The following is a 10,249-nucleotide window of genomic DNA, read 5'->3' as shown; positions in this document are numbered from 1 at the left end:
CCACTACTCTGTAGAGTAACATTGTTATAAACGCTTGTTACAATGTGAACAGCGCATTGAAAACGCGTACTATTTTATGTACTGTTTACAAAGTGTGCTCACAAATCCACACTGAGAAACACGATGATTGACAGGGGTGTAATTTATTTTTTCGATAGTGTATTTAAATAGAGGTACTGCAGGTAAGCAGTTTTCAGTTTTAAAGGCATAGTTTAACAAGACAACACTTGCCACCATCCTTCAAACCCATTGGTGAAAAAGAGCGAAGTGTTTGTTTACATTGTAATGTAATGTTTATGCAAGAGCCGGGGGCTTAGGGGACCCCGGGGTCCCGCCATAGGGTTCAATTAGCTTGATCGCTGGAAACATTACCAAGTTGGGTATAAATCCTCCCCCTGTGTCCTCTGTGCATCGCGGCCTATGCTATGTTGATGTAAAACAACGGCTAAAGCGCGTTCGGGAAGAATGTTGGAGCGAAAACGTTTCGTGTGCACGCGTGCTTCTGTACTGTCGTCGTTAGGCCGTCTCCTTTTCTGGCTCTTTCGCCGTCATTGACGCCGATCGCCGTACTGCTCAACTCTGCCAGGGACATTTCTCAAAGGTTCGCTCCAATAAATTGTGAAAAAAAAAACACCCAGAAGCCTTTATCTGGCGTAAAACGGAATAAAACCACACCAAACAAGAAACAAACAAAACAAAAAAACCCAGCACGGATCATTGCCCGTCGATGTCCGTCGCTGCTTCTCTTAGGACCTGTCGCAAGCTGGAATTATAACCGTGGCTTTTCTCCGAGCTTAGACTACCTTGAAATTAAACCGTGTGGAAATACTAATAAAAAAAGCACACAACGCTCGTGTTCCTCTGGCAATTTTAAGTCCTCGTTTGGCACCATTGCCATGGAGAGGAGCGAGACGCTGGCTAGGAATGTGTACATGTGTGTGTGTGTGCGTATGTGGGGGGATTTTTTTCTTTCAAATAAGTACCGGGACTTTGCGGAATAAATCTCCCAGCGAGTGGCCCTTGCCGTGTCAGCGAATTGGCCCGCGAGCAGGTGGAGCACCCGGCCCCCATTGTGTTGGGTTTCGGCATCGCGGAGCCTCCGCGGTGACTCGCACCACTAATTTGCCACCGACTGTGCAGCTCACTTTGCTGCTGCTATAGATTCACACAGCAAAGGCAGAGGTCCCCCCACCGTCCGTATAGCCTACTCAGGGCTGTTGGGGCAAGTGCTGTTTAGCGAGGACCTTTGAATGTTGGCACACGACGGGGTGTGGGTGGCCAGCAACCACGCCCATCCGCCTTTGTTTCGCCGATGGCGATGTTTTTACACACCGCACTCGGTACTCATTTGAGGCCGAGTCGACCTAGGGGAGGCCCAGTACGGGTTCAAATAATCGTTATTGGCGTTGGCCGTGAGCGGGAATCGAACCCGGATCGTCGGGGATCGTAGCGGAACGCGCTAACCAATGAAGCACCGCTCCCCACGTACGTACCGTATAGACACCGCATGCACAGCATGTGTACAAGGCAAAGGCGCAGCCCTGCTATTGCTTTCTCACGCCACTGCTGGCGGAAGAGCCTCCACAAGAGGGAGCTCATGCTCCAGAGGGTACTCGTCCATGTTGGCCAAGTGATAACGATCATCACACTTTACTCCACTAACTGGTGTAGCGATTTAGACTTCCGGATACACAGTCGGGGGGATTTAAGAAACTTACACCGTAGTTTCAACTGCCTCACCTGGAGATCGAGTTTAGCCAACGGCCACTGGATTGCGAGTCCGGTGTGGTGACCGTCACACCACGGCAGCATACAGATTCATTGTCTGTAAATCCTTTACATAGCAATCACAACTCGGAGGTTTATGATTTATTTCTGTATGCAGTGTTAAACTTTTGGTGAATTAATTAATAACCACATTTTCAATGTCGTTAAGTTCCAATTAGTGTGTGCTCTGTATAGATTTCTGCTGGCATGGTCGGTATAATTGGTGGTTAAGTAACCCCCTCCCCCCCTCCCACTAAAGTTGGATTTCTTTTCAGCGCTTCTTAAACTGCTGACGCTGGGAGATCAAATCGAACCGCCAACTTCTGGTTTGCAAGTAAGGTGTGCGAACCATTAAATCAAGTTTCAAACAACTCGGGAATGTCTATAAAACACACACACGCGACTTGTGCAAATGCAAAAAAACCCAATCAGCATTTTCTATCTAAGCCAAGCATTGCTTCCGCTCCTGCTGTGTTGAGGGTGAGTAGGACCTTGCCCAGTTAGTGGATTCGGCAGACTTCTAGGATCGGTTTAACACGTAGGCTTTCGCGACCAATAGTATTCACTAGCAGGAAGTACCCGGCTTCGCCCGGTGGAAAATATATTTCAAAACGTGTCTCCTCTTAAAAAAACATAACATATATGTTCACAAATACTAAGCTGTTTTAAAAGCCCGGCGTTCCGTTTGTCCATTTGTCCGTCAACCAAATTATGAGAGCCTTACAGAAGGCCTGAATCAAAAAGTTATAGAAAGTGGGAGGTAATTGAGTAAATCCACAGCATGGAGGATTTACTGTCCAACACACCGGTGGGCTGAAGTGGTAAACTAATCGGCGTGTTTTGTTTACGTGTCAAACCTTACCGGCTTTGTCGGGTGGTCGAGGGTTACGACACATACGCGATCTAACCCAAAACATTTATTATGGAAACTTTTTGGATGTTGCTTGCAAGGTTTGCTCCATCCGACAGCCGCATAGGGGGCTTGTTCTTATGCCCCATTGGTGGAGGTTGGCGAGGCATGGGGCGTGACCAGTCCTGAGCCTCACCATTGGAACCTCCTTTGCCAGTAGCAAAATATGATAATTGGTGTTTTACCCTTTTACAGTGAGGGAAAAAAGTATTTGTTCCCCTGCTGATTTTGTACGTTTGCCCACTGACAAAGAAATTATCAGTCTATAATTTTAATGGTAGGTTTATTTGAACAGTGAGAGACAGAATAACAACAAAAAAATCCAGAAAAACGCATGTCAAAAATGGTATAAATTGATTTTCATTTTAATGAGGGAAATAGGTATTTGACCCCCTCTCAATCAGAAAGATTTCTGGCTCCCAGGTGTCTTTTATACAGGTAACGAGCTGAGATTAGGAGCGCACTCTTAAAGGGAGTGCTCCTAATCTCAGCTTGTTACCTGTATAAAAGACACCTGTCCACAGAAGCAATCAATCAATCAATCAGGTCCCAAACTCTCCACCATGGCCAAGACCAAAGAGCTCTCCAAGGATGTCAGGGACAAGATTGTAGACCTACACAAGGCTGGAATGGGCTACAAGACCATTGCCAAGCAGCTTGATGAGGTGACAACAGTTGGTGCGATTATTCGCAAATGGAAGAAACACAAAAGAACTGTCAATGTTTCTCGGCCTGGGGCTCCATGCAAGATCTCACCTCGTGGAGTTGCAATGATCATGATAACGGTGAGGAATCAGCCCAGAACTACACGGGATGATCTTCTCAATGATCTCAAGGCAGCTGGGACCATAGTCACCAAGGAAACAATTGGTAACACACTACGCCGTGAAGGACTGAAATCCTGCAGCGCCCACAAGGTTCCCCTGCTCAAGAAAGCACATATACATGTCCGTCTGAAGTTTGCCAATGAACATCTGAATGATTCAGAGGACAACTGGGTGAAAGTGTTGTAGTCAGATGAGACCAAAATGGAGCTCTTTGGCATCAACTCAACTCGCCGTGTTTGGAGGAGGAGGAATGCTGTCTATGACCCCAAGAACACCATCCCCACCGTCAAACATGGAGGTGGAAACATTATGCTTTGGGGGTGTTTTTTCTACGAAGGGGACAGGACAACTTCACCGCACCAAAGGGACGATGGACGGGGCCATGTACCGTCAAATCTTGGGTGATAATCTCCTTCCCTCAGCCAGGGCATTGAAAATGGGTCGTGGATGTGTATTCCAGCATGACAATGACCCAAAACACACGGCCAAGGCAACAAAGGAGTAGCTCAAGAAGAAGCACATTAAGGTCCTAGAGTGGCCTAGCTAGTCTCCAGACCTTAATCCCATAGAAAATCTGTGGAGGGAGCTGAAGGTTTGAGTTGCCAAACGTCAGCCTCGAAACTTTAATGACTTGGAGAAGATCTGCAAAGAGGAGTGGGACAAAATCCCTCCTGAGATGTGTGCAAACCTGGTAGCCAACTACAAAAAAAACGTCTGACCTCTGTGATTGCCAACAAAGGTTTTGACACCAAGTACTAAGTCATGTTTTGCAGAGGGGTCAAATACTTATGTCTTTCATTAAAATGCAAATCAATTTATACAATTTTTCGACATGCGTTTTTCTGGATTTTGTTGTTGTTATTCTGTCTCTCACTGTTCAAATAAACCTAGCATTAAAATTATAGACTGATCATTTCTTTGTCAGTGGGCAAACGTACAAAATCAGCAGGGGATCAAATACTTTTTTCCCTCACTGTATCTGGCAACAAAATTGACACCTTTTTTACAAGGAGTCATGTTTGCATTGACGACAATACCTGCGGTTGGAATGCAAAAAAAACATAACTCTGATAATGTATGCACCAGATGACGCCAAAAGGCGTCATCTGGTCCAACACCATGTGAGACTAGGCTCTAAGGACAGCTGTCTCGGGTGTGGACCAATCAATTTCAAGGACAGTGCATACATTATCAGAGTTATGTTTTTTGTTTGCATTCCAACCGTAGGTATTGTGGTGAATGCAAACATGACTCCTTGTAAAAAATGTGTCAGTTTTGTTGCCAGATGAAAGGGTAAAAAAACAATTATCAGTCCTGAAGCTGTTGAGGGTGGACCACTCCTTGCTGGGGAGGTTGGAACCAGGGGGGCGGTTGTGTGGGGGTTGTAATGAGGTTCTTATTTGCCACGTCCAGTGACTCCGATTATTGTGTCCAGGTGAAAAATGTGTTGAGGTCGTGAGTGGGCAGGGTCTTTCCAAGCATTTGCTGAAGGAAGTCCAATGTGGTCCTCTTTGTCCATAGTTCACCATCAAATATTAGTTTGAACAAATCTGACCAACTGACAGCAGCAGTGATGCAGTGTGATAGACAGCTGTGGACTGTTTGCGTTCTCATTTAAGTGCTGTAACTTCAAATTTTTTGCCACACACGGTCATCCGCGGGTCATTCTCTGCAAATCTGCTTCAGGCTGAATGTTCTTTTTGTTTGCACGCATCAACAAATACAGTCAGCACAGGACGGGCACCAATATTTACTGTGGCAAAGTCTGCCGCTGGAAACCATACATTGTAGAGTGCCCACTGCCACACGATGAGGCCCATTAGCTGGGATAACGCCAACAATAACTAGAATGTGTGTACTGCAGGAGGAATCCGATCTCTCCAGTGCTGCCGCCGGTGGTTCACTTTACTCCAGTGACCCGGGTGCTGCTGCGAGGTCCACTTTCTGCCCCCCCACTTCTCTCCCCCCACCCCTACTGCCGAGGCCTAATATATAACCTCGTGCCACGGCAGATCTCTCGCCTACTTCAGCAGTTTCTTCTCGCTGTGGTTGTCCCACCTGATGACGATTTGCTTGCGTTGCGATCGAAACGTCGTGGTCCATTATTTTTCTACCTACGTGACTTTACCGAAAGAACCAAAGAGTATGGATTGCTGCGGTCACGAAAGCTTCAACTCAAGATTGAGCTTTGAAGCTCTTTTTTCACAGATGTCCAGTTGGGGGCCGGTCAGAATGTAACAACGACAAACATTACAAAAATACGATCGGAGTGCAAAGTATCGGAACGTTAATGAGATCTGTGATTGATTAGAACTCTCATCGCAACAGAATAATAGGTCAGGCTGGAACATTGTGTGTTTCAAACAACACACAGAGACGCGTGTGAAACACACGCTGGTCCGGCTTTCACCCTTATTCTGTAACGATGGGTTTCCTCATCATTTAGAGATTTTATTGTCAGGGCGATGCAGAAATATCCATTGTTGTATGCTCTATATTTAACAGGTAACGTTTTTGGAAATCACTCCACCTCACAAATTATCATGTGTATATGAAACTAAACTATTGATTTTATTTTACCAGGTAAGGCCGACTGAGCTATACGGCTGTTTTTCAGAAGCGACCTGGTCACAATTGTTAGCTCAACGAAGTGGCTTATCACGTGGAAATGTATAGCAGCCAAATACTCTAAACCGCATGATTCTCAATGTGGAGGGGGAAAGCCGGAGGACCCGGAGAAAAATCCACGCGACCACGGGGAGAGAGACACGCAAACTCCAAATATACAATAGGCGTCAGGATCGAGATCGAACCCACGACCTCCTGCATACCAGGCGAGGTAGTTAACTTGTCGCCACCGTTGATCCCCATTAACCCCGACAACATGTAGTTTGCAGTTACTAGGATTCCTGGAAATCACATTATTGAGATTTAGCTGAAATGCCCGAGGTTTAAAAGGACGCAAACCCTATAATTATACAATAACCCTGCTCAGTTGTAATGAGCACGCTCCTTCTCGAGTCGAAACTGCACAGGAGGTAAATGCACGTGGCGTGGGCTTTTACAGCAAGTACTGAAATGATCCAAGATCAAGTACCTTTACTGATCTAAGACCATCAAGTAAGGTGTCTGGGTCACACAGCGGGGTACATCATGGCCGTGGTCATAGACGCTGAAGTAGCGAGCGCTGTTGAGATCCTGAAAAAAAAAATCTACATCAAATCAAAGTTGAGTTTTTCAACGAGTTTGGCTTAATCCAGCACTGGGAATAAAAAAAAAACCATTTGATTGACACGCTACAAAAAACTTTTCAGGACGTATAAAAGATCTGTTCAAGTGTGGCTAAAGAGGCCTATTCAAGTGACTTCACAAGTCGCTGCTCAGTGACATCATCGTCTGAGGCCGCTCTCGAACACAGGGTAGTGCACTGCTTGCTGCGAGCGTTCAAGTTGCTCCCTCGCATTGGCACGACTCCAGTCGCACAGAGGGAATGTGAACGTCGAATTTTCAAAAAAAGTTGTAGAACAAAAAAACTCACAGTCGTGGTGGGGGGAGGGAGTATGTGCAAGTAAACAAACTATCTTTAAAATACAGAGGGAAAAAAGCATTTGATCCCCTGCTGATTTTGTACGTTTGCCCACTGACAAAGAAATGATTGATCTATTATTTAAATGGTAGGTTTATTTGAACAGTGAGAAACAGAATAACAACAAAAAAAAATCCAGAAAAACGCATGACAAAAATTTTATAAATTGATTTGCATTTTAATGAGGGAAATAAGTATTTGACCCCCTCTCAATCAGAAAGATTTCTAGCTCCCTTGTGTTTTTTTTTTATACAGGTAACGAGCTGAGATTAGGAGCACACTCTTAAAGGGAGTGCTCCTAATTTCAGCTTGTTACCTGTATAAAAGACACCTGTCCACAGAAGCAATCAATCAATCAGATTCCAAACTCTCCACCATGGACAAGACCAAAGAGCTCTCCAAGGATGTCAGGGACAAGATTGTAGACCTACACAAGGCTGGAATGGGCTACAAGACCATTGCCAAGCAGCTTGGTGAGAAGGTGACAACAGTTGGTGCGAGTATTCGCAAATGGAAGAAACACAAAAGAACTGTCAATCTCCCTCGGCCTGAGGCTCCATGCAAGATCTCACCTCATGGAGTTGCAATGATCATGAGAACGGTGAGGAATCAGCCCAGAAATACACGGGAGGATCTTGTCATGATCTCAAGGCAGCTGGGACCATAGTCACCAAGAAAACAATTGGTAACACACTACGCCGTGGACTGAAATCCTTCAGCGCCCGCAAGGTCCCCCTGCTCAAGAAAGCACATATACATGCCCGTCTGAAGTTTGCCAATGACCATCTGAATGATTCAGAGGACAACTGGGTGAGTGTTGTGGTCAGATGAGACCAAAATGGAGCTCTTTGGCATCAACTCAACTCACCGTGTTTGGAGGAGGGAGGAATGATGCCTATGACCCCAAGAACACCATCCCCACCGTCAAACATGGAGGTGGAAACATTATGCTTTGGGGGTATTTTTCTGCTAAGGGGACAGGACAACTTCACCGCATCAAAGGGACGATGGACGGGGCCATGTACCGTCAAATCTTGGGTGAGAACCTCCTTCCCTCAGCCAGGGCATTGAAAATGGGTCGTGGATGGGTATTCCAGCATGACAATGACCCAAAACACACGGCCAAGGCAACAAAGGAGTGGCTCAAGAAGAAGCACATTAAGGTCCTGGAGTGGCCTAGCCAGTCTCCAAACCTTAATCCCATATAAAATCTGTGGAGGGAGCTGAAGGTTCGAGTTGCCAAACGTCAGCCTCGAAACCTTAATGACTTGGAGAAGATCTGCAAAGAGGAGTGGGACAAAATCCCTCCTGAGATGTGTGAAAACCTGGTGGCCAACTACAAAAAAACGTCTGACCTCTGTGATTGCCAACAAGGGTTTTGCCACCAAGGTCTAAGTCATGTTTTGCAGAGGGGTCAAATACTTATTTCTCTCATTAAAATGGAAATCAATTTATGAAAATTTTGACATGCGTTTTTCTGGATTTTTGTTGTTGTTATTCTCTCTCACTGTTCAAATAAACCTAGCATTAAAATTATAGACCGATCATTTCTTTGTCAGTGGGCAAACGTACAAAATCAGCAGGGCATCAAATACTTTTTCCCTCACTGTACATATTTTTCCAAACTCTATCGACGTCGTGTCACGAGAGGAATAATCTCTTCAGATCTCCCTTCCCTAACACGGAGGGTTACACCTCCGTGTTAGGGAACGGATCACGGGAAGCGGACATCGCGTGGTCTACAGCTGAGATCTCCTCAAGTGACCTTTGCTGCTCTACGCATCACAGGGGGTTGCATTTTTCAAACCGCCCTACCACCGCGAGTCACGCTGGTCTCCGCATGACGCTCCAGCTGATCATTTTAAATCTCAAGAATTGGAAGTTAGCCAATTAAAGGCAGGACCAAAGTTCACGCGATTTTGTGTTGTGTGCGTGCGTGCGTGCAGCCATTTGTGACCGTGCTGAGACCATCAACTCTCTACACCTCCGATTAGCACGGTTGGTTACGTACCGTGTGAAAGAAATTTAACATACACACATGCAGGCCGGTTTTATTCGCAGACAATGGCCGAAAACCGGGGTGATTCGAACCCAGAATCTCAGCTATGGCAGCTGAGCACTCTGACCATTGCGCCAATAAACCACCTCTAAATTGTGTTTTCTTACAAAAAAATAAAACCATGAAGTAGTTTGAGAAACATAAATCTTGACATTTCTCAAAATGGGCTCCTCAACCCCACACAGCGTAAAGTGAATGGAGGCGGCCTCCTCACTCAGCAGGCAGGTCACGGCTGCGCAGAAATCTGGCGAACGGGAGGTGATTAGCCATCCCCTAGGCGACCAGACTGGCCCTCCGGTATCTGGGGACAAGAGAGAAAGAGGGGTGAGAGGAGAAAAAGAAATTCCGCCGGGGGTGGCTGCCCGTGGGGACACGGGGGATGTGGTTTGGGGCCCAGGACGTGAGCAATGGGGAGCGGTGGTGGTGGGAGTAGGAGGGTGTTTCGGGGATAGTTATTCCATTCCCACGACCCCCGTCGGCATCGGCCAATAAAAGGCGACGTTGCGCACAGCTCGCAAGCCGCGGGGTTCTTCGCTTCTCCGTGCCGGGCTCCGGCGCTGCCGCCGATGAGGGTGCTGGGATGTTGAGAGAGGCCGCCGAGGCTGTTCAGCGAGCGTGCGGGAACGTTTCGTTACGTCCAAGTCGCGTGCGTGCTTGTTCCTCGGCCCTCTGGGTGCGTGCTGCTCACACGTGAAGGTAACCGGACACGCTTCGTTTAACAATCGAAATGCGCAACAACAACAACAAAAAAAAACCTAGACGGCACGCGCCAATAGGGCACTGTCCGAAAGTTAGCATGTGTACGTGTCACGGACGACGTTTCGGGCGATGGCCCTTCTTTTTGTTAGAGAAAGAAAACGCGTTTTGAAAATACAGTGCTGGCGGTTGTGTGGCGTTGCGTAAGCGCGGATAACAAAGACTCGACACAATTCGCCGATGACGCTGCCCTAAATACATGTATAATAGGCGACGTTTCGGGTGATGGACCTTGTTCGTGGCAGAGAGGTCAGAGCGAACGAATGCGTCGAGTTGTTTTGTTATTTGCGCCACCTCCACCACCACCACCACGCAGGGCTTTGCTTTGTGCGTTCAATCAAACG

The 10,249-nt window shown here is 46.7% G+C and overlaps 1 protein-coding gene across 2 annotated transcripts in view; it reads left to right on the top strand.

Annotated features, from left to right (window-relative positions):
* Positions 1-9,590: 9,590 nt before the first annotated feature.
* The window catches only part of LOC116947338 (hepatic sodium/bile acid cotransporter-like), a 28,400-nt gene continuing 27,741 nt past the window's right edge, over positions 9,591-10,249 (top strand). Inside the window, exon 1 of one of the 2 annotated variants that reach the window (XM_076070464.1) lies at positions 9,591-9,822. The gene's annotated coding sequence lies outside the window, so the exon portion shown is untranslated. Of the gene's footprint in view, positions 9,846-10,249 lie in introns of both variants that reach the window. The other variant, XM_032962951.2, reaches the window with a different exon arrangement.

The sequence above is a fragment of the Petromyzon marinus genome, chromosome 29 (assembly GCF_048934315.1).
Source record: "Petromyzon marinus isolate PM22_M1 ecotype Great Lakes invasive population chromosome 29, UKy_Petmar_22M1.pri1.0, whole genome shotgun sequence".
In the NCBI taxonomy this organism is placed as follows: Eukaryota; Metazoa; Chordata; class Hyperoartia; order Petromyzontiformes; family Petromyzontidae; genus Petromyzon; species Petromyzon marinus.
This window is presented reverse-complemented; position numbering and strand designations above follow the sequence as displayed.